This window comes from Schistocerca americana, chromosome 6, assembly GCF_021461395.2.
Source record: "Schistocerca americana isolate TAMUIC-IGC-003095 chromosome 6, iqSchAmer2.1, whole genome shotgun sequence".
In the NCBI taxonomy this organism is placed as follows: Eukaryota; Metazoa; Arthropoda; class Insecta; order Orthoptera; family Acrididae; genus Schistocerca; species Schistocerca americana.
Window position 1 is genome coordinate 305394227 of NC_060124.1, and position 25439 is coordinate 305419665.

Here is a 25439-nt window from a genome sequence, read left to right on the forward strand (position 1 = left end):
AGGTACTGGCAGAAGTAAAGCTGTGAGGACGGGGTGTGAGTCGTGCTTGGGTAGCTCAGTTGGTGGAGCACTTGCCCGCGAAAGGCAAAGGTCCCGAGTTCGAGTCTTGGTCTGGCACACAGTTTTAATCTGCCAGGAAGTTTCATATCAGCGCACACCCTGCTGCAGAGTGAAAATCTCATTCAAGAATAAACAAGTTGTGGACACAACACGACTAAACTTAACTGCTACTATTTGTTATGTGTCCTTGATGCATAGGGTACACTATGTGCCTCCCACTTGTCTATTGATATATGCTTCCAAACTTTCCTAGTCATTTTCATGTGTCCTGACTCCATCATCAGTATTTATGGCAGTGCAACCCCAATTCCTATAAAGGGTTTAACTCTACTAACATGGACAATAGACCTTTAGTTGGAAACTGTACTTTAACATTTACTGGAGATGATATGATAAGAGCCCTGATATTAAGTAAATTTTTTTTGGAAGGGGGGGAGGTCGAGACCAATACTCATTGACCCAATCAATACTGCAGTAATTTTTCATGATGTGTGGACTGTTTCTGTCATTCCCCAGCATTAGTATTGGCTCACTTTACTTTCTGTCATACCTCCCATATTCTTTTAGCAAATTTATTAACCAGTTTACAGTCTGGTCCTAACTTAGATATCATGATATCAAGCGAGGGTGGCATTTTTTTTACCATACACCACCTTTAAAGGTGAAAAACCTGAACCAGTATGCACTTTAGAGTTATACACACAAATTATGTATTGCAAATATGTGACCCAATCTGTATGACTGCTGTTAACATAATAACTCAACATTTCAGAGACTGTCTTACGAACTCGTTTTGTACTGCCATTAGTCTGTGGATGGAACAGTCTTGCTCATAATTTCCTGATATGAAGTATATGACATAACCGTTTCACCAAGTCTGATAAAATTTGTGTCCTACCCCATAACCAAGGTCTCAGGTACCCCAGATTTAAGTATCCAGTTGTTAACTGAAGCCTAATCTACTGTACTAGCCTACTGATCATGAACCACCACCATGGCTAAGAACCTTAAAAAAATGATCTATGATTGTCAATGCATATTTAATTCCAGCGGGTGTCCTATCTTTGAGCCATCAGTCTTCTGAGTGATTTGATGTGACACACCACGAATTCCTCTAAAGTGGCAACCTCCTCATCTCACTTGCATCTCAATTGCAGTCTGCAACCTCAATTATTTGCTGGATGTATTATCTTCCTCTACAGTTTTTGTCCTTCACCATGAACCATGGACCTTGCCGTTGGTGGGGAGGCTTGCGTGCCTCAGCGATACAGATAGCCGTACCGTAGGTGCAACCACAATGGAGGGGTATCTGATGAGAGGCCAGACAAATGTGTGGTTCCTGAAGAGGGGCAGCAGCCTTTTCAGTAGTTGCAGGGGCAACAGTCTGGATGATTGACTGATCTGGCCTTGTAACACTAACCAAAACGGCCTTGTTGTTGTGGTACTGCGAACGGCTGAAAGCAAGGGGAAACTACAGCTGTCATTTTTCCCGAGGACATGCAGCTTTACTGTATGATTAAATGATGATGGTGTCCTCTTCGGTAAAATATTCCGGAGGTAAAATAGTCCCCCATTCAGATCTTCAGGCGAGGACTACTCAAGAGGATGTCGTTATCAGGAGTAAGAAAACTGGCGTTCTACGGATCGGAGCGTGGAATTTCAGATCCCTTAATCGGACGGGTAGGTTAGAAAATTTAAATAGGGAAATGGATAGGTTAAAGTTAGATATAGTGGGAATTAGTGAAGTTCGGTGGCAGGAGGAACAAAGACTTTTGGTCAAGTGAATACAGGGTTATAAATACAAAATCAAATAGGGGTAATGCAGGAGTAGCTTTAATAATGAATAGGAAAATAGGAGTGCGGGTAAGCTACTACAATTAGCATAGTGAATGCATTATTGTGGCCAAGATAGACACGAAGCCCACGCCTACCAAAGTAATACAAGTTTATATGCCAACTAGCTCCGCAGATGATGAAGAAATTGATGAAATGTATGATGAGATAAAAGAAATTATTCAGGTAGTGAAGGGAGATGAAAATTTAATAGTCATGGGTGACTGGGACTCGACAGTGGGAAAAGGAAGAGAAAGAAATGTAGTAGGTGAATATGGATTGAGGCTAAGAAATGAAAGAGGAAGCCACCTGGTAGAATTTCGCACAGAGCAAAACTTAATCATAGCTAACACTTGGTTCAAGAATCATGAAAAAAGATTGTATACATGGAAGAACCCTGAGATACTAGAAGGTATCAGATAGATTATATAATGGTAAGACAGAGATTTAGGAACCACGTTTTAAATTGTAAGACATTTCCAGGGACAGATGTGGACTCTGACCACAATCTATTGGTTATGAACTGTAGATTAAAATTGAAGAAACTGCAAAACGGTGGGAATTTAAGGAGATGGGACCTGGATAAACTGACTAAACCAGAGTTTGTACAGAGTTTCAGGGAGAGCGTAAGAGAACAATCGACAGGAATGGGGGAAAGAAATACAGTAGAATAAGAATGGGTAGCTTTGAGGGATGAAATAGTGAAGGCAGCAGAGGATCAATAAGGTAAAAAGAAGAGGGCTAGTAGGAATCCATGGGTAACAGAAGAAATATTGAATTTAATTGATGAGAGGAGAAAATACAAAAATGCAGTAAATGAAGCAGGCAAAAAGGAATACAAATGTCTTAAAAATGAGATCGACAGGAAGTGCAAAATGGCTAAGCAGGGATGGCTAGAGGACAAATGTAAAGATGTAGAGGCTTATCTCACGAGGGCTAAGATAGATACTGCCTACAGAAAAATTAAAGAGACCTTTGGAGAAAAGAGAACCACTTGCACGAGTATCAAGAGCTCAGATGGAAACCCAGTTATAAGCAAAGAAGGGAAAGCAGAAAGGTGGAAGGAGTATATAGAGGGTCTATACAGGGGCGATGTTCTTGAGGACAATATTATGGAAATGGAAGAGAATGAAGATGAAGATGAAATGGGAGATACGATACTGCGTGAAGAGTTCGACAGAGCACTGAAAGGCCTGAGTCGAAACAAGGCCCCGGGAGTAGACAACACTTCATTAGAACTACTGATAGCCTTGGGAGAGTCAGTCCTGACAAAACTCTACCATCTGGTGAGCAAGATGTATGAGACAGGCGAAATACCCTCAGACTTCAAGAAGAATATAATAATTCCAATCCCAAAGAAAGCAGGTGTTGACAGATGTGAAAATTACCGAACTATCAATTTAATAAGTCACAGCTGCAAAATACTCACGCGAATTCTTTACAGACGAATGGAAAAAGTGGTAGAAGCCAACCTCGGGGAAGATCAGTTTGGATTCCATAGAAATGTTGGAACACCTGAGGCAATACTGACCTTATCACTTATCTTAGAAGAAAGATTAAGGAAAAGCAAACCTACGTTTCTAGCATTTGTAGACTTAGAGAAAGCTTTTGTCAATGTTGACTGGAATACCCTCTTTCAAATTCTGGAGGTGGCAGGGGTAAAATACAGGGAGCGAAAGGCTATTTACAATTTGTACAGAAAGCAGATGGCAATTATAAGAGTCGGGGGACGTGAAAGGGAAGCAGTGGTTGGGAAGGGAGAGAGACAGGGTTGTAGCCTCTCCCCGATGCTATTCAATCTGTGTATTGAGCAAGCAAGAAAGGAAACAAAAGAAAAGTTCAGAATAGGTATTAAAATCCATGGAGAAGAAATAAAAACTTTGAGCTTCGCTGATGACATTGTAATTCTGTCAGAGACAGCAAGGGACATGGAAGAGCAGTGGAACAGAATGGAGAGTGTCTTGAAAGGAGGATATAAGATTAACATCAACAAAAGCAAAATGAGGGTAATGGAATGTAGTCGAATTAAGTCAGGTGATGCTGAGGGAATTAGATTAGGAAATGAGACACTTAAAGTAGTCAAGGAGATTTGCTATTTGGGGAGCAAAATAACTGATGACGGTTGAAGGAGAGAGGATATAAAATGTAGACTGGTAATGGCAAGGAAAGCGTTTCTGAAGAAGAGAAATTTGTTAACATCGAGTATAGATTTAAGTGTCAGGAAGTCGTTTCTGAAAGTATTTGTATGGAGTGTAGGCATGTATGGAAGTGAAACATGGACGATAAATAGTTTAGACAAGAAGAGAATAGAAGCTTTCGAAATACAGTGCTACAGAAGAATGCTGAAGATTAGATGGGTAGATCATATAACTAATGAGGAGGTATTGATTAGAATTGGGGAGAAGACGAGTTTGTGGCATAACTTGACTAGAAGAAGGGATCTGTTGGTAGGACATGTTCTGAGGCATCAAGGGATCACCAATTTAGTACTGGAGGGCAGTGTGGAGGGTACAAATCATAGAGGAAGACCAAGAGATGAATACACTAAGCAGATTCACAAGGATGTAGGCTGCGGTAGGTACTGGGAGATGAAGAAGCTTGCACAGGATAGAGTAGCATGGAGAGCTGCATCAAACCAGTCTCAGGACTGAAGACCACAATAACAACAACAACAACAACAACAGTTTTTATCCTCTACAGCTCCCTCTAGTATCATGGAAGTTATTCCCTGATGGTTTAACAGATGTCCTATCATCCTATTCAAACAAATTTCGGGCTTGCAGCCAGTCGTCGTTCAATACTTCGGACGATATTTCAACCGGGCACCTGCCGTCGCGACGGCTCACCTGAAGATGACTGGCAGGTGCCCAGTTGCTAAGTATTGAACGACGACCGGCTGCAAGCCCAAAATTTGTTTGAACAGTCAATTCGCCGGGAAAATTTTAAAATTCACCTCTTATCATCCTGTCCCTTCTTCTTGTCTGTGTTTCCATATTTTCCTTTCCTCACCAACTCTGTGAAGAACCTCCTCAGGCCTTAACTTATTAGTCCATCTAATTTTCAACATTCTTTTGTAGCACCACATCTGAAATGCTTTGATTCTCTTCTGTTCCAGTTTTCCCAATGTCCTTGTTTCATTACCATAGAGTGCTGTGCTCCAAATCTACATTCTCAGAAATTTCTGCATAAAATTTAGGGCTATGTTTAATACTAGTGGATTTCTCTTGGCCAGGATGCCCTTTTTGCCACGGCTAATCTGATTTTTATGTCCTCCTTACTCTGCCAATCATGAGTTTTTTTGCTGCCTACATAGCAGAATTCCTTAACTTCATCTACTTCATGATCATTAATTTTGATGTTAGCATGTTCATCCCATTCAGCATATTCCATAATTCTTCACTTTCACTGAGGATAGCAACATCATCAGCAAATCTTATCAATGATATCTTTTCACCTTGAATTTCAAACCGCACTTGTAAACTTTTTATTTATTTGTGTCACTGCTTCTTCGGTGTGTAGATCGAACAATAGGGGTGAAAGACTACAACCCTGCCTTACACCCTTTTTAATCCAAACACTTTGTACTTGGTCTTCCAGTCTTACTCTTCATCTTCAACCCTGTAGATTGCAAGAGCTGACAAGTGGAGATAGAATATGCATCAGTCACAGTCTTTGCATTTGAGTAGTGGTAATCACAACAGACTCTATACTTCCCATTAAAAGCTGTTTAATTTTTTGGCATGATGACAACATTTGCATCATGTGAGCTATGACTGTACTCTATAATATCTTCCACTCACTGCTGGGCAATGAACTCCTCCATTATGGATTGAAGATGCCTCACTAGGTGGTTGGTTGGTTGGTTGGTTGGTTGGCTTAAAGACGGGAGAAGGGACCAAACTATGAGGTCATCAGTCCCTTGTTCCTAATAAAACAATGCCACAAGTGTGAGAATAAAATGGACGAAACATATAACACAAAACGGAAAGAAAGGAAAAGGCACGAGAATGAAGGGAAGGCAACAAACACCAAAAGAAACAAAAGAGGACAAGAAAACAACAGAGATGCTAGAAACAGAAGAGAGTAAAACATGAAAGCAGATTACAGTGGCTGGCCAACCACAAGAATAAAATGGGAAAGCCAGCCACTCTGCAACACATTAAAACCTCCACCCTAAAAGCACTAGGGTGGATGACACAGAAGGACATGCACTAAAACCTACATAGAAGTATAAAACCCACTCTCACAGATAAAACATAAAACTGAAGCTGCTGTGGAGACGTTGTCACCCAACACCGAAGGCAGAGTGCTGGGAAAGTTAAAAGTCTATCGCAGAGCGGCTAAAAGTAGGCAGTCCAGCAAGAGGTGGACGACTGTCATTTGGGAGCCACAGCGACACTGAGGTGGGTCCTCGCGCCAGAGTAGGTAACCATGCGTTAGCCACGTATGACCAATGTGGAGCTGGCAGAGGACAACTGATTCCCTGCGAGAGCCCTACATGGAAGACCTCCACACATTCACAGTCTCCTTAATGACACACAGTTTGTTCTGCATCCTGTTATACCACTCCGTCTCCCAAAATACGAAAACCCTGGGTACACCACAGGGTTCCCAGGTCAGCTTCGGAGATGCCTATCTCCAGAAGTGGTTTCCATGTTGCCTGTTTCGCCAGACTGTCGGCAAGATCAGTGCCGGGGATTCCGACGTGTCCTGGGGCCCACACAAACACCACGGAATGGTGGGACTGTTCCAGGGCATAGATGGACTCCTGAATGGCGAGGGTAGCACTGGTCAATAGCTTGTAGGCTGCTCAATGAGTCAGTACACAGGAGAAATGACTCGCCAGGGCATGAGCGGATGTACTCAAGAGCATGAGATATGGTCGCCAGTTCTGCAGTGAAAGCACTGCAGCCAACTAGCAAGGTGTGGTGCTCAATATGTCCTCCACGAACATATACAAAGCATACGTGACCATCAGCCATTGAGCCGTCAGTGTAAACCACTTCAGAGCCTCGGGACACATCAAGAATCGAGAGGAAGTGACAGCAGAGGGCGGCGGGGTTAAGGGAGTCCTTAGGGCCATGCAACATGCAAACGGTCCAGACGAAGCAGCAGCCGAGGCGTACACCATGGAGGCGTACGTGAATGGACCGCAAGTAGAGGTGGTAAAGGGAAGGACTCCAGTTCGGAGAGAATGGACCGCATGCGAACCGCAATCGTTAGCCCCGATCTGGACAGCTGATGCGGGAGAAGGACTGCCGCAGGTGGGAAAAGGAGATGGTAATTCGGATGCTCAGGGGAACTATGAATGTGTGCTGCATAACTGGCGAGCAGTTGTGCACGTCTGATCTGCAGTGGACGGACACCAGCCTCCACCAGTAGCTGGTCACTCGACTCATCCTAAAAGCTTCAGTTGCTAATCAAACCCCACAGTGGTGCACAGGGTCGAGTACATGCAATACTGAAGGCGCTGCCAAACCATAAACCACACACCCATACTCAATTAGGGATTGGACAAGGCCTCTGTAGAGCTGCAGCAGTGTAGAGCAATCTGCACCCCAACTAGAGTTTCTCAGGCAATGGAGGGCACTGAGGTGCTGCCAGAACTTCCACTTAAGCTAACGAAGAAGAGGAAGCCACGTCAAACAAGCATTGAAAACCAGTCATAAGAACTGATATGTCTCCACTACAGTGAGTGGATCGTCATTAAGGTAAAGTGCGGGTTCCAGATGAACATTACGATGCCGACAGAAGTGCATGACACACGACTTTGGGGCTGAAAACTGGAAGCCGTGGGCTAGAGCCCATGACCGCACCTTGTGGATGGCTCCCTGGAGGCACCGCTCAGCAACAACAGTACTGGAGCAACAGTATGAAATGCAGAAATCATCTGCACACAAAGAATGTGAGACGGAGGGCCTGATAGCTGCTGCTAGACCATTAATGGCCACTAAAAAATAGAGAGACACTCAATACAGAGCCATACGGGACTCCATTCTCCTGGATATGGATGGAACTATGGGAGTCACCAACTTTGCCACGGAAAGTATGGAGTGAAAGAAAGTTGTGGATAAAAATCGAGAGTGGTCCCCAGAGACCCCATTCATACAATGTGACAAGAATCTGATGTCGCCAAGTCATGTTTTATGCTTTACTCAAGTCAAAAAAGACGGCAACCAGGTGTTGCCATCTGGAAAAGGCTGTTCGGATGGCAGACTCGATGGACACAAGATTACCAGTGGTAGAGTGACCCTGGCGGAAGCCGCCCTGACATGGAGCCAGCAAGCCACATGACACCAGGACCCAACATAACTGCTGGCATACCATACACTCCAGCAGCTTACAAAGAACGTTGGTGAGGCTGATGGGCCGATGGCTATCCACTTCAAGCAGGTTTTTACCGGGTTTGAGCACCGGAATGATGGTGTTCTCCCGCCATTGCGATGGAAAGACGCCATCGCACCAGATCTGGTAGAAAGAAATGAGAAGATGTCACTTGTAGTCAGATGAGAGATGTTTAATCATCTGGTTGTGGATGCGATCAGGCCCAGGAGCTGTGCAAGGGCACTGAGGACCTCCCACTCTGTAAATGGGGCGTTACAGGATTCACTGCAGCGTGTAGTGAATGAGAGGACATCGCTTTCCAGCTGCCGTTTGAGTGCGAAAGGCTGGGAGTTAATTCTCCAATGCAGAGGCTCAAGCAAAGTGCTCGGCAAAGTGCTCGGCAAATTTGTTTGCGTTGGTACATAACTCACCATTTATGGTAACACCAGGGACAGCTGTTGGGGCCTGGTACCCAAAAAGATGTTTGATCTTTGCCCAGACTTGAGAAGCTGACGTATGACACCCAATGGTGGAGACGTATCTCTCCCAACACTCCTCCTTCCGTTTTTTGATAAGGTAGCAAACATGGGCACAGAGCCGTTTAAAGGCTATGAGATGCTCCATGGAAGGGTGCCGCTTATGCTGCTGTAGAGCTCACCGACGCTCCTTAATTGCTTCAGTGACTTCCAGCGACCACCAAGCGGCTGCCTTATGCCTCTGGCACCCTAAAGAGCAAGGGATGGCGTTTTCTGCCACAGAAACAATTGTGCTTGTCACCTGCTCAACCATCACATCGATGTTACCATGTGGGTGAGATTCAGTGGTGATAGCAGAGGTGAAAGTTCCCCAGTCTGCCTTGTTTAAAGCCCATCTGGGCAGTTGCCCATGCACCTGATGCTGGGACAGTGACAGGAAGATGGGGAAGTGGTCACTACCACACAGGTTGTCATGTGCTCTCCAGTGGATAGATTGAAGAAGTCCTGGGCCGTAAATTGACAAATCAATGGCCAAGTAACTACAATGAGCCACATTGAAATGTGTGGCAGCCCCAGTATTTAAGAGGCAGAGGTCGAATTGTGACAGTAAAGTTTCGACACCTCTGCCTTGGCCAGTATGCACGGTACCACTCCACAAGGTGGGTACTGCACCATCTGGAGGAAGATATACATTGTTGACAGTTATTTCCTGTGTCATCCTTATTCTGACAGCCACAGCTTCAAGAGGGGTTTGAAGGGGCACATGTTCACTACAGACTGAGTTTAGGACATAAATGCAAACTCCACCTGACACTCAATTATGGCCGCTACGGTCCTGTGATACCCCTTATAGCCGTGGAAGGCTGGGGTCCACATTGCTGGGAACCAGGTTTCCTGGGGGGCAATGCAGATAGCACGTGTAAAGTTTAACAGTTGCTGTAGCTCAGCCAGGTGGTGGAAAAAACTGCCGCAATTCCACTGGAGGATGACATCCTGAGACTGGGAAGGCATGGAACATTCAATGAGGAAGTTTACACCTCAGAGTCACCTGCTGCCACTGATTTATTGCCTGAGCAGTCTGTATCCATTGTGTCTGAGGGTCTGGCAAGATCTAGGTCCTCAGCGGACGCCAAAATCTCCACCCCATCCTCAGACACAGAGTTTGTCGGTAGCAGTGGTGTGGGTGCCACTGCAATTTCCTTGGTCTTAGGGGTTTTCTGTTCGGATTTCTCTCGCTGCTCCTTGGGTTTTCCTGCCCGGGAGGCCTTCATGACGTAGTCTCTGGGACTGAGGATGAGCACGAAGCTCTATGTGACCAGCTGCTTTTCGGCTCTTCAGCCACTGGCGGGTGTCGTCTTTCCCACTAGAAGAAACCTGGTAAGGGAGTGACCCAAGGGACCCCTTCCTAGCGAGAGAAGCTGAAGAAGACTTACGCTTCTCCAGCTTAGAAGTGGGGATGCACGTCCCCGATGATTGGGGGGGGGGGGGGGGTGTTGCTCCCAAAGTAGGTGGTGCAGGAGCAACAGGGAGGGAAATGCCCCCCACCATCAAAGGGGCAGGTGTAGTCTTCCAGCTTTGAGAGGTGACCTGGGTTGGTGGAGCTGATGGTGCCAGAACTGTTGTAGCGGAGGCATAAGACGATGTCATACGCACAGGATGGAGGCATTCAAATTTTCTCTTAGCCTCAGTGTAGGTCAGTCTGTCCAGAGTCTCGTTCACCATGATTTTCCTTTCTTTCTGGAGAATCCTGCAGTCAGGCAAGCAAGGCAAATGGTGCCCTCCGCAGTTAACACAGATGGGAGGCGGGGCACATGGAGTATTGGGATGTGATGGGCATCTGCAATCTTGGCATGTGACGCTGGAAGTACAGCGGGAAGACATATGGCCAAACTTCCAGCACTGCATCGGGGGAGGGATATAGGGCTTTACATCACACCAGTAGACCAGCATTTTGACCTTCTCGGGCAATGTATCACCCTCAAAGGCCAAGATGAAGGCACCGGTGGCAACCTGCTTATCCTTCGGACCCCAGTGGACATGCTGGACGAAATGTACACCTCGCCACTCTAAATTGGCGTGCACCTCATTGTCGGACTGCAAAAGAAGGTCTGTGTGAAATATGATACCCTGGACCATATTTAAGCTCTTATGGGGCATGATGATTACAGAAACATCCCCCAGCTTGTCACAAGTAAGTAACTCCAGTGACTGGGCAGAGGATGCTGTTTTGATCAAGACTGACCCAGATCTCATTTTGGACAAGCCCTCCATCTCCCTGAACTTGTTCTTTAAATGCTCAACAAAAAACTGAGGCTTCATCATCATGAAAGATTCCCCATCAGCTCTCGAACATACAAGGTACCGGGGCGAATAAGATCCACTGCCATCCTTAGCCTGATGTTCCTCCCATGGTGTGGCCAGGGAGGGCAACCATTTGGGCTCATACTTCTGCACGTTGGATAGAGCTCATGATCACTTAGAGACTGCTGGTGTTTCACCACCAGCCAGAGATGACTGACTACGCTTCATCATATGTCATCCGCCCTGATGCCACCTACTCCGACCATGGGCTCTCCCCATGGGTGCCACCCAGCCGCAGCAAAGGCCACCCGGTAGGATGAGCATTGCCAGGAGTCCCAATGCCCCAGGGTATGGCATCTACCCCTTGGCATATGCAGGGAGTTAACGGCGCAGGCATCAGCAGAGCAATCCTTGTGTGGTCAGGGGGCTACAACCAACAGGGTACATGGCAGCCCCACCACAACGGACTGGCTATGGTGCTGGATATCAGATGCAAAGAAGTCCATGGTCATTGTTGACGCAGAAATCAACACTGCATAGTACATGGTGGAAAACACACCCAGGAAGGTGTCCTCACCCAAGAGATGGAGAATGGGCAGGACTGCAATGCGACGATGAGAAAGTGGGCTAAAGATCTCAATGCACGATGGACACGATGCACCTTGTAAGGTGCCTTTCCCCAATTGGCTCACTCTTCAGGATAATTTTGAAGAATGGATGTCAATCCCTACAGGGGACCATCACATAAAGGCCAAAATGTGTGAAACTCCTTTTAGCCGCCTCGTACGACAGGTAGAAATACCTCGGGCCTATTCTAACCCCAGGACCCGCAGGGGGTTTCAGTATGTGGTACAACTTCCTACACAACAGTGCACTGTTACCTGTAAATATACAATGCTGTGTAACAAGTGTTGCTGTTAAAGGACTCTTGATGTTAAATAAATCCACAAACAGTTTCAACGAACCTTCCATTGTTCGCTGATCGCTACCTTGCAAGTGATGCATCTTTTTTTCATAAAGCTGCTGCATCAATGGTTTATTTGAACTTGGGTTATCACCTGACCTATCACAGTAACTTCCTCATCTAATACCTCTAATATGGGCAATCACTAGGCTTTTCAACAGACTAAATGTACCCATCTGAAGTTATCCAGGCTTACAGGAACCATAAATTCACCATTAATACTAGTTATGTGCACTACACTTCTATCCATGAAGCATTGCATTCTATCAAATTCTGCATTTTCCTTCAGTGGCTTCCCATGGTAAACAGGCATGAACAGAAATCCACACCAGATTCCCCTTATCTACTGGTATTTTATCATGAGAACCAATCTTTAGTGTGTGTGCTGTTTGCAGTTTAGTCGGCAACACCTTCACAAGTCGCATGCCTTGCGACACTGCCTTGCTTGCAGCTCAATGAAAACCATCTAGTCCTATTTAGTTCTACTGTACACTGTGAAACACTGATTTTAGCATGAGGTTTATCAAGACACTATATCTCTAAATTGCTGAATACCCTTCACCTATGTATGATAACAGTTCCATGCAATCCTGGAAGCTCCTAATTCCAATACTGAAACTGACCATTGTCATAACCAGTTACTCTATAATGTTATCACCCAATCCATGCGATTTATAATGTGAGTGCCCCAGCATCCCCCTGCCGGTGAGGTCCAGACTGACTATTGATGTGTGTGCATCACCAAAATTTATGTTTCTTGCCTTTTACACTATCTGACAAGCAGTATTCCATCTGTGCATCTATTTGTGCAGAATGCTTTCTGACAGTTGGAGCATCCAATTTGTGTTTAAGAGCTGCTTGTGTTGGCATTGCTTTCCATTTCTATGCTTCCCACGATCTTGTCCCCGGGGTTTAGGTTGCTGACACTGCTTCCATACGTGACCTTTAGTTCCACATCTATAACATTTAACTTCCACAAAACAAACACTGTGGTCCAAGTGTGTTCTAACTGCAATGTTCACTTTCTCTAGTCACCCTAGGTCACACGTAAATACTCAGGATGTTCCATTATTACTCTATGTGACATGTCTGCAGAATAACACATAGAAAAATGTCCAAAGCCCTATTTTTGGCTTTGCACAGTAAGACTGTCTGCTTCCACATCCTCCAGATCCTATCCAAAAAGATTTCTACCAACACCTTGTATTTCTGAACTAAGGTACTCAACTTCCTCCAGAGAAACCTTGTGCTGTTCTGTTTCTGATCATGCTGTCATGCCTCATCATCTAACTGCTGGAATGTCGCTGCCTTACCAAGAACTTTGTGGTACAATACACATGTGTTTGCTTAACCTGTCAATGATAACTTAGCCATATGGAGACTAATCTTGTCTGTCCAACCACTCATTGCAGAAGTAGCTCTAACATTGTCAATGAATGCAGTTATGTCCTCTGCTGACATGCAATAAAAATGTGTTATTAATGTAGCTGCCAAAGGACTGAAAGAAGAAGGGGAGCATACGCACACTACTGTCTTGGCTTTCTCAGACCCTGATTGTAACTGCTGAACTACACCTTGTAAAACTTCATCATGCCTGCATTAAATCCTCCTTTTCCTGCTGTTGCTGGGAATTGTACTCTGACAACACTTGTACCTGCTCCATCAAAACAGCAGCAGTCTTACCCGTAGTAACAGAATGTGTGTCTGGCATTATATGCAATTTACTGCTGATGTTTACAACAACAACAACAATAAAAAAATTGAGAAACTGTACCTCTGACACAAACATAATCACAGTGAAACTTCTATTTTACATTTTCATTCTTGAAATCACAAAATTGAGAAAAAAAAAGCAAAAATACATGTAATTGGCATACATGATTAAAAACTGCAATCCTCTGCATTACTTTGAATAAAATCTGTCTAATTAAAGGAAATTAAATGTACAATACAATGTTTATACAATAATTTGTGGTAATGAATTTCATCATTTCTAAAAGTTGCAGACATATATCAGCAAGTAAAAATTCATCAAAAAATTGAAATTCGTGTCTGTGTAAAAGGTAATAAAACTGTTTTCTAACATGCTATGACTACAAATTATAGATTCAAAACATGGGTTTTTGAGAGATCGTCCTTTGTGCTCGCCCAGAAAAAAGCAAAACTTGATGAACATGTAGAATTAAAGCAAAAACATCACACCAGCTAAGTGGTTAAACCGTAAGCATAAATATGGACAACTGCTTAATGACATACTTTGCCACCAATCGCTGTTATTGTTTAATGCTTTTCTTATGAGCCATACTTCATATGCTCACCACCCTTAGTGCTATTTCACTCTTGATAAGAGAAACAGAGACCGGAAAAAATGGGTTTTCTCCCCCAATTGACATTACAAGCTTATTAGAAGTTAACTCAGTGAGTTTTTGCACACTGTGTAAAATGTAAATTTGAAAGAAAGCTCAGGTGCTACAGTTTCGCTTCATGCCCTCTATCACTGATGCCAATCTTTATGACCTACAGTGCGTGGTGTGTGCGGTGCAAAGTATATACATGAATAGTGTATGCAGTTGTTGCAACTGCATCATGTCAGATTTGAACATGAAAGTCTTCAAAATGTTCTATCGCAAAACCTTTGTTCTATTTACATGTGACATCTCTGTCATAGCACATCATCTGCACAAAAAGTATATTTTCAGCGTTTCACAAAATGCTTTCACTCCTACCTGCACTCCCACTGCTGAAGGGCCATTCCCCCTCCCCACACATCCAGTAGGTGAGCTCATCTGATGTGCGTTAGTGAGGTGTGGTGGCTGCGCTGGCTATTGGGTGACTTAACAAGTTGCCAGCCATATTAGTTCACAAGCCGAAAATGGGCGACATTTCCTTGATTATGACCAAGCATATTCTTTGAGATTCAGTGTTTAAATTTAAAAGGTTGATGATTGATATTGTTGCAGAATACAGTACATCAGAAACACACACAAAAAGACAGGACTGAGTTACAAGTGGCACAACAAAAGGTGGTGGTTGGGCCCCTATGTCACATATTGGCTCGCTCCAGAACACTTCACGTCGACTCTTGTTTTTCCATTACAACTGCAAACTACGTAACAGTAGTTGTATCATAATTGTGAGGTGAGGCTACATGTTGAAAGCTGTGTTGGCAACACTGATCTGGATTATGTCAGCATTTGCTCTCTCACATCTCCCCTCTCCACAACGGCACAAAATATTCCCTTGATTCCGCCACCACCCACAGTGCAAACCATCTTTCTTTTGAGCCACTTATAACTTGATCAGTCACATAAAATGTCAATAGGAAGAAAACAGGATGAAGTCAAGCTGGACATTGAGTAAGAACTTAAAATTAAGGTAAACCTTACTAGGAAGAAACACAAAATCAGGGAATTTTAACATTGATATTATGGGTTTTTCAAAGGATCTATGAATTTATTGTGTAGAATTGTGAAAAATGTGAAATCGGAGAATGTAAAATCAAAGTTCCACTGTACACTCTAATCTTTCCACCATCTCATCACCTAACAAGATTCAGAAGAATCTCTTGTCCAGATCACCTACAAATATTACATGTAAATGGCACAGCCTTGGTACATCATAGCTTATGCCCAAATTACACCTTAATGGTACTACTGATGTATCTGCAAATTGACATGGCCCAAAAAAAATATACAAATGCTCTCCACAGGCCTACAATGAAGAAAAAGTTCACTCACCTCAACACATTGCACTGGTACTGCTAGACTGTGCTGTAGACATAGCTTCACTGCCACCAAAGTAAAAATTAGGTGACAAACAATTTGACACTAGTTGTAGTGACCATGGGCTAGGGTTATGTCGGGATCAGGAGGTCAAGCGAAGAGTGAGGGTGATTGGCTCACTGCATGCCTGTAGGCACCAGTGACACAGCATTATCTGTAATAACATGTATAGGTTGAGCAGAGTTTATAAAGGTACAACTTTCTTCAGACCTGCAAACAGCAGCCAAAGTGCATATGCGCATGCCGCAAAAGAATGCTGATGCCTCATCAGCTTTTCGAGACATCGCCGCTGCAGGTCAGCGCCACAACTGTGTGTTGTGCATGAGGAAGGCTCTGCCCACCCAGATGTACTCTCATGACCCACTACAGGACCACCTCAAGGCTCTCAACGACAGCCCGTTGTGCACTCAGGTAGAAACTGCTGACTGTTGTACAGGGTGCTGCTTGTTGTGAAGACTAGGCCCTGGTCATCAAAAATAGATTGACCAAGCCTGCAGCAGATGCTCACGAGTCAGCCAGGGTGTGGTGTGGATGCATATCACCTGGTCGGTGTAAATATAACAGCTTGCAAGTCATCCGTGACGACCCAGTAGTGGAAGATGGGTGGTTGCTCACATGTCTTCTCATCAGTGATGACCTAGTAGGCAGCAGCATTGACAGACCACAGCTGTGGTATGCATCTGGTTTGCTGCATCTCAGTGTTGAAGTCAGCAAGTAATTATCAGGCTGGTCGAATTGAGCTGCATGTCATGGTTTCACTGAAACTCGACAGACCGTCATTCTCTCTGGGCCTAGTATCTTAACAGAATGGCAGCATGATAGAATGTGTCTTGAGCTCGAAAAGCCTCACTATTTAACAGATTGAGCCTGCATCTATGCTGTAGTGGCTCTGATTATATGAGCACTTCTGTCCCCATTTATTGGACCCATCAGTGTTCATTGCCTCGCTGTGGTAATTTCAATAACAATTCTGAGTCACTGTGTTCAAATCTTCCTGTCTATGTTTGACTCTGTAGTGGCACTCAGTCAGTGAAGTGTGCCCTGTAAAGTAACACAGCAGTCCTTGCATTTCTGTCTGCCCTGTTTCGAAGTCTGTTACTTGGCGGTAAGCCTAACAATTACTTATTCTGTTCCAAGATCACCTGTTAGACCTTTAACAAAATATTAAACCTTTCCAATGAAATTATTCTCAAGTGCAACAGCAGGGGCATTAATGTGTTCATGTGAAGCTAGCAGACCATCTTTGATGTTTAAAACCATATAATATGTCTTTAAGGTAATGGCAAGTACTGGTGGAATGTCAATTATTTAAAACAGTGAAGGCAACAACTCACCATGCTGGAAATGTGGTTCGGCAGTTCACTGAGGTGGGGTTGGGTCAGGCAGAGTGGGCAAAGTGTGAAATGAGAAAGGGAGTGGGAGGGAGAGTTGGGGAATGGAAACTGATAGCTGGCTGGGAGAGGCAGCAGGTGCACAGGGTAGGAATGTGACACAGGCATTGGTGAGTTTGTACACTGCATAATTATGATGATATGGAGGAGTGGATTTGGAGCGACAGATGGAGCAAATGAAGGGGAGAATGCAGGGAAATGGGCGGGGGGAGGGGAGGGGAGGGGGATGAGTGACATTACGAGTCCTTGGATAGGAGTGGAGGTGAGTGTTGTGAAGCAACCACTGAAACTGAGCACACTGTTCTCAGCAGCGTGTTCCACTACAGGGTGGTCATTGCACTTGGCCACAGTTTGGCTATGACGGCTACGGCTATTCATAAGTGTAGACAGCCAGCTGGTGGTCGTAGTCACATAAAATACATTACTGGCCATTAAAATTGCTACACCAAGAAGAAATGCAGATGATAAACGGGTATTCATAGGACAAATATATTGTACTAGAACTGACATGTGATTACATTTTCACACAATTTGGGTGCATAGATCCTGGAAAATCAGTACCCAGAACAACCACCTCTGGCCGTAATAACAGCCTTGATACACCTGGGCATTGAGTCAAACAGAGCTTGGATGGCCTGTACAGGTACAGCTGCCCATGCAGCTTCAACATGATACCACAGTTCATCAAGAGTAGTGACTGGCGTATTGTGATGAGTCAGTTGTCGGCCACCATTGACCAGACGTTTTCAATTGGTGAGAGATCTGGAGAATGTGCTGGCCAGGGCAGCAGTCAAACATTTTCTATATCCAGAAAGGCCTGTACAGGACCTGCAACATGCAGTCGCGCATTATCCTGCTGAAATGTAGGGTTTCACAGGGATCGAATGAAGGGTAGAGCCACGGGTCATAATACATCTGAAATGTAACGTCCACTGTTCAAAGTGCCATCAATGTGAACAAGAGGTGACCGAGACGTGTAACCAATGGCACCCCACACCATCACGCCTGCTGATATGCCAGTATGACAATGATGAGTACACACTTCCAATGTGCGTTCACCGCGATGTCGCCAAACACGGATGCGACCATCATGATGCTGTAAACAGAACCTAGATTCATCTGAAAAAATGACATTTTGCCATTCGTGCACCCAGGTTCGTCATTGAGTACACCATCACAGGCGCTCCTGTCTATGATGCAGCATCAAGGGTAATCGCAGCCATGGTCTCCGAGCTGATAGTCCATGCTGCTGCAAATGTCATCGAACTGTTCATGCAGATGGTTGTTGTCTTGCAAACGTACCCATCTGTTGACTCAGGGATCGAGACATGGCTGCACGATCCGTTACAGCCATGCGGATAAGATGCCTGTCATCTCGATTGCTAGTGATACGAGGCCATTGGGATCCAATACGGCGTTCTGTATTACCCTCCTGAACCCACCTATTCCATATTCTGCTAACAGTCATTGCAAGCAGCAATGTCGCGATACGATAAACCGCAATCGTGATAGACTACAATGCAACCTTTATCAAAGTCGGAAACATGATGGTACACATTTCTCCTCCTCACACGAGGCATCTCGACAACATTTCACCAGGCAATGCTGGTCGACTGCTGTTTGTGTATGAGAAATCGGTTGGAAACTTTCCTCATGTCAGCACGTTGTAGGTATCGCCGCCAGCGCCAACCTTGTGGGAATATTCTGAAAATCTAATCATTTGCATATCGCAGCATCTTCTTCCTGCCGGTTAAATTTCACGTCTGTAGCACGTCATCTTCGTGGTGTAGCAATTTTAATGGCCAGTAGTGTACCATGATGAAACTGCAACAGAGCTGACTATTTATATGACTGGCTTCACAGATGTCCTTACATCTGATAGTAAAGGAAAAGCATGTGGTGGAACTGCAGCAGAATGTGCTTGGTGAGTGTATTGGATAAGTATTATACATGAGTCTTACAAGTGTACAGCTCATGTGGGAAGGAGTTGGAAGTGGGTGTGGTGTACAGAAGAACTAAAAAATACTGTGTAGTTTGGACAGGTGGCAGAATACCATTTTGGGAGGGATGGGAAGGATTCTGGGTAGGATGTTCCTCATTTTCAGGCACAATAATAAATAGTCAAAGTCTTGGTGAAGGACCTCGACCGGTTGTTCCACTGTGGGATGATACTGAGTGGTAATTAGGGTGCTTCTTTGTAGCTGGTTCTTGAAGGTAGTCAGTGTATAGAGGGAGGGTGAGGAGATGGTGCAGGAAATCTGTTTGGACTAGGTTTGAGGATATACAGGTCGTGTGTCAGTGAAGGCTTTAGCATATTGGGCAAGAGAAATCTCTGCACTGCGGACATGAAGTTCAAGGATGTTCAAACTATATAGAAATGTTTTTATTGGTGCCAAATGAATGACAGTTATCAAAATGTGGTTAGTGGGCTTGACATGGGCAGAAGTATGAATAGAGCCATCAGAGAGGTGGAAGTCCCATCAGAGAGGTGGAAGTCAACACTCAGGAACTGACCATTGGGCTCAAGAGGGCCAAATGAAGTGAATGAGAGAGAAAGTGTTAATATTGTGGAAGAATAAGGTTAGGGTGTCTTGGCCCTGGGTTCAGACAATGAAGATATGATCAGTGAATCTGAACCAGACAAGGGCACTAGATGGTCCACAAACATGTTGTCGTAGGAGGGTGATATTAATGTGCACATGGCTGCACTGTGCATTCATTTGTATATCTTCCTCGCAAAGGAGAAGATATTATGTGTGACTATGTAGTTGGTTACATGTATAAGGAATGATGTGTAGTGTTTGGAGTTGGAAGAATGTTGGAAAAGGCAGTCGTCAATAGTGGCAAGGCCAAGGCCATGGGTAAAGGGCATGGTGTACTGGGAGGTGGTGTCAATAGTGACGAGCATGGATCAAGTTGTCAATGGGGCAGGGATGGTTGAAAGTCAGTGAAGGAAGTGGTTCATATCTTTAGTTTGAGAGGCTAAGCTGTGGGAAATTGGAGGTGTTAGTCAACAAGAGTGACCATTCTTTTGGTGGTAGCACAGTGACCACCTACAATAATGTGTCCAGGATTATAGGGCTTACAGATTTTGGGAAGTGGATTATTTGTTTACTTATTGAGTGGGAGGGGGAGGGGGAGGGGGAGGGGGAGGGGGCGGGGGGGGGGGGGTTGAATGTGCAAGGAGATAGACTCAGGGAAGAGATTTTGGAGTGGGACTCACAATTTGAGTGCAGACTGAAGGTCATACTGGACTTCTGGGTTAGAATCACTATGGAAGGGCTTGTGATGGAGGAGGCTGTAGTTTGTCATGACAGTGGCAGAGCCTTTGTCTGCAGGGAGGATGGTTGTTTTAACAGAGTCTGTTTTGATGTTGCAGATGGCTGTTCTTTCCTCTGTTCAGAGGTCTGTGTTCCAGGAGAGAACTGGGAAAGGAGGGTGATGCAAAGTTGGACGTAACGAATTCCTAGAATCTGGAATGACATTGGTTGGAGGGATTGGTGGCAAAAAAGTATTTTCATTGTAGGGAGTGGAAGGAGGGCAGTAGGTTTTTGACAAGTCTAGCACGACCACTGAACTTGTAAGTGAGGTAGAAAGAGAGACCTTTAGACAGGATTGAAATTTCTGTATGGTTGAGGTTTTTGGTGGATATTTTGACAATACTATTTCAGTTTATTTAGGTTCTAAGTTTTATGGAATGTTGGGAAGGAGTTTGGGGAATGTATGAGATAGCAAAAGTCAGCAAGGCAGGGTATGGGTGCTATAACGGATTGACAAGGGTTCAATCTTAAGTACTGATAGGTAGTGGTGCTTCAAGGTAGGAACAGGATATCAATAAATTTGAGAACATTTGGTATCTACAGTGCATGTCCACATGCTGTAGGGCAAAGTTTTCAATTTGGGAAGCATGCATGAAGCTAGCTGAGGTTGTACAGTAACAGTATCTTGCAGGGGGAGCATAGGTGGTCTAAGGATGCCTGTGCCCATCGAGATTTGTTTCTCTAGTATTAGGTTAGTGATTGACAAGGACTGGCACAACCTGAATATTTGAAGGTCATTATGAAAGGAAGAGTGGCATCAAGGGATGGTAATTTTTATGACTAGGCCACTGGTGTGGAGGAAGGACGGGGGTAATTCCTTGGCACCGACAGCATTTAAAGAATGGGATGCTTGGGTGTGGTACTGGAGCTTTAGCTAAAGACAGGGATACTTCTCTAAACTGACATAGCTAGATGGAACAGAAGTCCATTTTGGATGGAATTTCACCAGGGAAAATGAAAAGAAATGTAAATGATGTCACGGTGTGATAAGTGTGGATAAACACTACAGGGGTACATTGGAGGCAAAACTGGGTGGTATTTGATGAAGTAAAAAGGAAAAATGCAAAGTAAACACCTAAAGTAGACATATTAAGAACAAATTAGCATGTTAGATAGCTGTAAAGAGAACAATAACAACTGGATGGCATAGGACATGAGAATGCGAGAGGAACTTGTGCAGTGGGCTGTGTGATACTTTTAAGGAATGAGGGTATTTGTTTATGCATTTGCACCTGCCATGCATGGGAAAATCAGTGCCTGAAAGTGTAGCCATACATGAGTGTGAGTGTGTGTGTGTGTGTGTGTGTGTGTGTGTGTGTGTGTGTGTATATATATATATATATATATATATATATATATATATATATAGTACGTGTGTGTGTGTGTGTGTGTGTGTGTACTCTAACTCAAAAAAGGTTTTGTCCAACAACTAATAAATTTCTCAGTGTTTTATGTATGTCTTTTGATGACCCTGTTATTTAGTGAGTTGGTAGTTTTACTCTTTAAACTACTAATATGAGTCTCTGTGAGATTAAGACTTGAATTGTTAACTGTGAACAACATATACACCTGTCCTGCTATAATATGAGCTGTGTCAGATAATGGTGAGTTTGAACCACTGATTAGTATGCTTGTGTCATCAACAAACTTTACAATTTCAGAACCATCCTTTAAAGACACTGGAAGATAATTTATGTAGACTACGAACAAGAGTATTTCCCTGAAATGATCATTGTTGGAATACACATTATGTTGCTCCATTTGGATGTTCATTTGATGCCTATGAAGTTATCTTTCAAAGAGACTCAACATTTTAACAAGCAAAATAATCAATTACTGATAATATAATGTAAATGAATAGATAAAAGATCTACTCACCAAGCAATGGCAGGAGAACACACACACACAAAAGGGTTTAACTTTTACAAGCTTTTGGAGCCCCATATGGCAGAGGTGTTGAATGGGAAGGAAGAAGGATGAAGGAAAAGAACTGGAGAGGTTTAGGGAAAGGGGTACAGTTCAGAGAAGTCACCCAGAAACCTGGATCAGGGGAGACTTACAACATGGGATAATAAGTCTTTCCTTCTTATCCTTTCTGGTAAGTCTCCCCTGAGCCAGGGTTCTGGGTGACTTCTCTGAACTGTACCCCTTTCCCTAAACCTCTCCAGTCCTTTTCCTTCACCCATCTTCCTTCCCCTTCAACTCTTCCCCCAGAAGAAGGAGCTGCTGGCTCTGAAAGCTTGTGTGTGTGATCCCCTGCTGCCGCTTGGTGAGTAGATTTTTTTATCCATCAATTTACATTGTAGACACAACATTTTGTTATTTTTATTTACCTATATGTCCATCAGGTTTCATGGGACCTTACAGACCAAAGATACTTGGTAATGGAATGAGTCACTACATAGTTTACTGAATTCTGATTACAAAATTCAAAAACAAAGAATTAAAAATAAAAAAAAAACAGAGAGTATAAAAATAAATAACAGGTTACGGAGAAAAGTTCTTAGCTATTGTGCAGATGTCCTTTACAGAATAGGAGGAGTGTGACATATGGAAACCTTTCAACTTTTAGCTGAACCCTTGGGGTTCATCACTCAATATTTTCAGTTCGGTTGGAAGAGTACTGAAAATGAAACCTGCTGAATGGTATACATCTTTCAGTATCATGCTTAATGCAGTGTTATCAGAGCACAATTTTTTTTTCCATCTATTGTTCAATGGATGAATGTTGCAGTTTCTTATGACTCTGTTATATTCAGTCACACTGACAGTCTGTCTTGGGCTGCTGCACAGGCAACTGTGTTGAAAAGAGCTGCTGAGCTATGCCATGCTATGTGCATCATTGACAGGCATGTCATCGCACTGCTGTACTCAAGAGTACTCTGAACACTGAAGTGAAGAGTGGCACTAGAGTATGTGTTGCAAAGAATAAACTGAAAGGAGTTGCGCCCACCTCTATCCTTGATGACCCTTGTATATTTGTTGGCTTTAATTTTAATTTTAGTATTAGTAACAATGATAATGTTATTCAAGGTAATGGCTAGTTGTGTGACTATTATGCGAACCGATATATGGTTCTATAAGCCAAATCTAGCACAACATGTATGCCACTTTAGGGACAGCTATAGAGACCACATCTTTATGCCTAACTGTGCTAAATGTGCTAAGAGTTATTATGATTTTAGATTAGCAAGGTACAGACCTCAGTGGTATACATATTAGAAACTGAATAGTACACATACACAAGTCCCTGGAGGCACAGCAAAGCAAACCTAGAGAATGGCCTCATGGCTAATGAGGCCTCCTAATCAGGATAGAAAACATGGGTTAATAGATTTTAAAAATTATAAAGACAATGGTACATGCAAGTGTCTCAGTGAGCATTCTGTACACATCAGGGAAAATTATGTTAGCAGGTTATATCAAGTGTTGTACGTAACAGGATGGTGTACACCCTCACGTCGACTGTAGGCTGTACCAGGAACACCTATCAACAAAGCATCAAGGGCACGCAGGAAGATGAATGTAGTATAATATAAAACATATAAAACATACAAGATAACTGAGTTAAAGTAAGCAAAGTGAAATAACATTCATGTTTCAGTGTCAGAGAAAGTGGATATCATTCTTATAGTGAAGATAGCAGCATTCACTTTCTGCACAAGATCTTGAATATGATATACCCATGAAAGCCTTCAATCTACCCTCAGTCCCAAGAGTTTAAAATTGGTACAGAGTCAAATGTTTTTCAGAAATCGAGGAATACTGTATCTACCTGACTGTCTTGATCCAAAGCTTTCATTATGTCACATGAGAAAAGTGTGAGATAAGTTTTGCATGATTGATGTTTTTGGAATCCATGCTGGTCGGTATGGAGGAGGTAATTCTGTTTGAAATTCTTCATTATGTTTGGGCTCAAAATATGTTCCAGGATTTAAAACATCAACATCAAGAATATTGGGCAGCAGTTTTGTGGATGACTTCTACCACCCTTTTTGTAGATGGGCGTGACCTGTGCTTTCTTCCAACTACTAGACACACTTTTTTTGACCAAGGGCTCTATGATGGATTATAGTTAGAAGAGGGGCTAACTCAGCTACAAATTCAGTATAGAATTTGATATGGATTCAATTGGGCCCTGGAGCTTGTTCAGTTTTAACTATTTCAGCTGTTGTCACCACTACTGACACTAATACTTATATCAATCGTCTTTTCAGTGGTACAAGGATTAAATTGGGGCAATGCTCCTGGCTATTCCTTCGTGAAGGAACATTTGAAAATGGAGTTAAGCATGTTAGCTTTTGCTCTGCTGCCCTCAATTTCAGTGCCTGCCTCATTCGTGGGTCACTGGACACTAACTCTGGTCCCATTAATAACCTTTGCATACAACCAGAATTTCTTTGTGTCTTGTGAAAGGTCATTTGACAATACTCTGCTACGGTAGTCACTGAAGGCTTCACACATTCCTGTCTTGATAGCCAAATGTGTTTCATTCAGCATCTCTCTGTCTATAGCATTATGCTGTAACACCTATTATGCAATAGTCTCTGTTTCATTAGAAGTTTCTTTACAGTGACTGTATACCGTGGAGGGTCCCTCCCATTATCAACTGTTTTGCTGGGTACATATCTGTCCAGTGCAGGGTCAACTATTCTTTTAAACTTGAGCCATAGTTTCTCGACATGCTCCTGTCCCTCTGCTAAAGGTTTCAAGTTCCTCATTCAGATATGGCACTGTTGTTGTTGTTGTTGTCGTCTTCAGTCCAGAGACTAGTTTGATGCAGCTCTCCATGCTACTCTATCCTGTGCAAGCTTCTTCATGTCCCAGTACTTACTGCAACCTACATCCTTCTGAACCTGCTTAGTGTATTCATCTCTTGGTCCCCCTCTACTATTTTTACCCTCCACGCTGCCCTCCAATACTAAATTGGTGATCCCTTGATGCCTCAGAATATGTCGTACCAACCGATCCCTTCTTCTAGTCAAGTT

At 43.6% G+C, this 25439-nt stretch overlaps 1 protein-coding gene across 2 annotated transcripts in view; it reads right to left on the minus strand.

The window, feature by feature from the left end:
• LOC124619554 (mitogen-activated protein kinase 15-like) overlaps window positions 1-25439 on the minus strand; it is a 192257-nt gene that overhangs the window by 158027 nt on the left and 8791 nt on the right. The window lies entirely within an intron of this gene.